This window comes from Chrysochloris asiatica, unplaced genomic scaffold (genome assembly GCF_000296735.1).
Source record: "Chrysochloris asiatica unplaced genomic scaffold, ChrAsi1.0 scaffold00092, whole genome shotgun sequence".
In the NCBI taxonomy this organism is placed as follows: Eukaryota; Metazoa; Chordata; class Mammalia; order Afrosoricida; family Chrysochloridae; genus Chrysochloris; species Chrysochloris asiatica.
In genome coordinates this window covers 3,111,610-3,116,887 of record NW_006408610.1, presented here as the reverse complement: position 1 = coordinate 3,116,887, position 5,278 = coordinate 3,111,610, and positions in this window count along the sequence as shown.

Below are 5,278 nucleotides of genomic sequence, written 5' to 3'. Positions count from 1 at the left end.
GCTACAATAACTCTAAATACCAACAGAGAGGGAAGTAATCTTCACATCAAGTATCAATGCTATCCCCTCTGTACACAGGGTAAATAGGGATGGGTAACTTAGACATTGGCTACCTAAAATGAGGGGGTGATAAAGCACAAAGTGACTGACTTACAAGATTTCAAGGGGAGCTTAGTTTAATAGTGTGTGGGGAAAGAAAGAGTCCCCACTGAATAGTTTTCATCTTATCTAGATGGGTCTGGTAAAAAGAGATGGGGTTAAGATTCCTATGATTCAATAATGAGTAATTGTTATCATGACTAATTGTGACTCCCACAATTGTAAAGGAAGTTTTGTAACAAAAACAGATAGTGGTTAATCTTACAGCCTAGGACCATCAAGGGAGAAGAGCACAAGTGGAATATGAGACCTTATCCAGAGAAGCAGCAACACCAGAGATGGAGGCAGAGATGGAGACATGGAGAGAGGGAGCAGTTGAGGACTCTAGATTCATGGGAAGTGAGGGACTGAGAGCTGGCGGCCAGGAGGCAGACTTGCAGAATGTGTCCTTTGGTGGAATAAATTATTCTATATGCCTGAGTGTTTTTTAAAAAAAGCTGAAGTGAATAGAGAGAAACACTGATAATACATGGAGGGGATTATAATCATTGTAATGAAACAAGGTGTGTGATTTGTTGAGTGTAAAACTGATTATCTGCCCTGTAAACCTTTACTCAATCCACAATGTTGTTGCTGTTGTTGTTGTTGTTGTTGTTGTTGTCAGGTGCCATTGAGTCGGAACTGACTCATAGCGACTCCATGCACAGCAGAACGAAACAATGTCCGATCCTGGGCCAACCTCACTATCTCTGCCACACTTGAGTCCATCAGTGATGCCACCTGTTTGATCCATCTCGTTAGGGGTCTTCCTCTTTTTCTCTGACCCTCCATCTTACCAAACATGATATCCTTCTCCAGCGACTGTTCCCTCCTGACAATATGTCCAAGGTATGAGAGACGAAGTTTATCCATCTTGGCCTCCAAGGAGCACTCTGGCTGCACCTCCTCCAAAACAGATCTATTGGTTCTTTTGGCAGTCCATGGCACTTTTAGTATTCTCCTCCAACACCACAATTCAAAGGCATCAATTCTTCTACGATCTTCCTTATTCACTGTCCAGCTTTGGCATCCATATGAGGTTATTGAAAATACCATGGCTTGGGTCAGGCGCACCTTAGTCCTCAAGCTGACATCTCTGCTCTTCAATACTTTAAAAAGTTCCTGTGCAGCAGATTTGCCCAATGCAATATGTCGTCTGATCTCTTGACTGCTGCTTCCGCGAGTGTTGACAGTTGATCCAAGAAGAACAAAGCAGTCCTTGACAACTTCGATCTTTTCTCTGTTGATAAGAATGTTGTTTATTGCTCCAGTGATGAGGATTCTTGTTTTCCTGACATTGAGATGTAATCCATACTAAAGGCTGTGCAATAAAAACCTTAAATTTAAAAAAAAGGAGAGGTAAAAGGAGAGAGAAGTGAGCAGAAACCAGAGAGACCTACTACCACCAAGATAAAAATCACTGGGACTTCTGGCAAGATGGAGGACTAGACAAATGTATTATGTAGACCTTCTATAACAAAGATTCAAGAGATCAAATGAAACAGACACAGATGAAAACTCTGGAGCCCTGAACTTCAGAGGAAAAGTTAGGGAACTAGACTGAGTGCTTGCTGGGAGAAGAAGCTGAGCAGAAATGGCAAGAGAAGGAGACTAACTAGTGAATAGTTGGCCAAACACAGTGCAAGCATCTTGAACTCTGTGAACAGCTGTGGCAACAGAAAGTGGCAGGTTCACAGGCAATAGAAAAAGTGCAATTTCTTCTTTTTCGCCACACTCACCTGGTGACTAAAGGTGTGATCAGCTCCCACCCTCATCCAACCCCAGCACAGATCCTGTTCTCAGGGAGTTCAGAGCTCATGGTTGTGAGGTGGGGGCTGGCTATGCCACTTTGGTGTCTGGGTTCAGGCAGGCTTAGTCCCAGACCTACAGAACTCACAGAGCCACCAGACCAGCATTAGTCTAATTGTTGTTATGTGCCATCGAGTCAATTCCGACCCATAGCAATCCTGTATAGGGTTTCCGAGGAGCGGCTGGTTAACTTGAACCATCGACCTTGCAGTTCAAACAGCTTTGCAGTCTAGTGCATTAACCCACAGCACCACACCAGATTAGTCTAGTAGAAACCCTCATAATCAGCCACCCTGACCCCAGCTGTCCTGTGGTCCTAACAGACACGGAAACAAGCTCCATCAAGGGTCTCCACGAGCTACTTCTGAACTGAGTGCCCTGAATATAGATAACACCTTGGCCTATTATTGTTGTTGTTAAGTGCCACGGAGTCGGTTCTGACTGATAGCAACCCTGTACAGGGTTTCCGAGGCTATAAATCTTTACGGGAGCAGAACGGCTCATCTTTCTCCCGCGGAACCGTTGGTAGTTTCGAACTGGTGACCTTGCGGTTCACAGCCCGATTCATAACCACTACGCTACCAGGGCACCTCATAGGAACTCTATTTAGAAGTCCTGGTGTAGCTCTGCAGGATAATGTGCTGGACAGCAAGGTCAGTTTGAATCACAAGGTCAGTGGTTCAAACGAACCAACGGCTCCTTGGAAACCCTATACAGGGTTAATATGAGTCAGGACTAACTCAACGGCACTTAACGCAACAACAATCTGGGACCAGAAATTCCCCTATCATATCTCTTGAGCTCCTTGGATAGCAGGAGGCCCCCCAGAGTTTTCTCCTCTTCAGGTCCAACAACTTCACTGTTTTTTGTTTGCTGTTTTTCATTTTGGTTTTTGCCTTTTGATGTTTCATTGTTTTGGGTTATTAATTCTTTCTTCTCCTAGTTCCAGTCCCTTAAATTGTATCCTTTGTATCTCCTCTTTGTTTTTTCTTCTTTTCTTTTGTTTCTCATCACCCGTGTTCTTTTTTTTTTTTTTAATCATTCTTTCTCTTTTCATCTTCCCTCTCACTGGTTTCTCTCATAAGTATTTTGTTTTCGTTTTTGTTTTAAGTTTCTTCCTTTTATTTTCTCTCTTAATTTTTTTCTTCTACAGCTCCATTCTCCTGTCCCTTTTTTCAATTTTTATTTACTTTTTTTTTTTCTGGTTGCTGCTTGAATTTCTTTTCCCCCTTAATTGTTTTCTCTTTTCATTGTCAGTTGTCAAGAATTGTTAGAAGAAAACTTCCTTAATGTCATGAAATACAAGAAGATAAGCATAGAAGAAGCTGAACGAACCCCAAGCAAGATAGATCCCAAAAGGAAATCAACAAGACATATAATCAGACTTTCCAGAACAAAAGACAAGGATAGAATCCTGAGAGCAGCTTAGGAAAACCAAAAAGTTACCTACAAAGGAAAACCAACTAAAACAAGCTCTCTTGTCTTTTGAATCTTGGTTTCCCTTACCTCCTATTGTAAAATAGACACTTGAAGGGGAGAGAAAGGAATCGTCAGAAATATCACCAGAGAAAGCTTATAAGTCCATCTTAAGCCCACAACTGATTGGAAAACCTAAAATGGGGCTAGAACTTGCCCAATGAAGGAGGCTTCCTGAAGAGCCTTTGCATTGCTCAAGACCATAGGTGGAATCCTGATCCCCATCCAGGATCTTCTGAGGTGGGAAATTTCCACTTGAAAGGACAAGCAGACCAACCTGGAGCAACTAGAAGAACAGAAAGTATTTCTTGAAAGAAAGACCAGCAAGAAAAATCAAAAACAATAACAACAGTCCAATTGACTACTATAAGAACAAGCAAGCTGTTCCCCTGGGAGCCATCAAGACAAGTGGTCGGGTCCCCTCAAGGCAAACTCCCTTCCAAGACTGAAACGCAAGGGGAATACACAAGCAGGCATGTGGTCTTGCTGTTGACCATGTTGGTCACTGATAAGGGGGAAGTGGGGGAAAAACAGCAATGAAGTTGTGAGCTAAGTCCAACCACATTCAATAGACTCCTGTTAACATGGATTCAGGCCTGGTTAACCAGCAGTATGACAAGACCTGGGGACTCCTGGGCAGGGACATGGCCCCAGAGGACTAGAACAGAGTGTGAAGCATCCCGCTGATATGAAGTGAGGGGCGGTACACAAGAACACCCACACTTGCAGATAGTACCCATTTTACCTACCATCAATGGCTGGATGATCAGAACACAACTAGAGGAAGAAAGAAGAGGTAAAAAAAAGAGTAACTCACTACAATTGGATGAACTTGACCTATGCTGATGGATGCAGTATGACAAAGGAGCAAAGAAATCTTTACAGTGAGGATCATTCCCACCTCCTTGGTACACAGGGTTGACAAGGATGGGGAAATTAGACATTGGCTACCCAAAATGGGGTAGCTACAAAGGCAAGAAGTGACTGGCTTACAAGCTTTCAATAAGGAACCTAGTTCCAGAGGGTACAGGGAAATGTAGAATCTCTACTGAGTTGTTTCTAACCTGTCTGGATGGGGTTGATAAAATGTGAGGAGGATAAGACTCCTGTGGTTCAATAGGAAATGATTGCTATCAGGTCTGGCAGTGAGTATTGGGAAGGTAAATGTAAATGTAAATGTTTTTTAACAAAAGGAGGGGAGTGGCTGATTTTGCAGTCCAGGAACAGAGATCCCTGAAACCATCAAGGGAGGAGAGCAAAGTGCAGGACCCTGTCTGGGTAAGCTAAGTGACACTAGGGATGGAAGCAGAGACAATGATGTGGAAAGGAGAGGCTGGAGACTCTGGACTCAGGGAGGGAGAGGGGTTGTGTGCTGGCAGCTAGGGAGGAGGCTTGTGGAGTATACCCTTTGGTTGGTTGATGATGCATGCAGGGAATTGTAATGATTGCAATGAAATGAAATATGATAGGATGAATGTAAAGATAATGTTCTCCCATGTAAACTAACACATAATTCACAATAAAAACTTAAAAACAAAACAAACCTAAGCACTCATTTCTCAGCAGAAACCATGCTATAAAACTCTAAAAGAAAAAATTGCCAACCAAGAATCATATACCCAATAAAAAAACTGTCCTTCAATATGATGTGAAATCAGGACATTTTCAGATAACCAGAAATTGAAGAAATTTGAAATAACCAGATCAACTATACAAAAATATTAAACAGTGTTCTTTGGACTGAGAACCAACAACAGCAGACAACAACCTGGGATTAATATAGATGACAACACCACTCAGAACTTCATCCAAATATGTTGTTGTTGTTGTTAGGTGCCATTGAGTTCGTACTGAC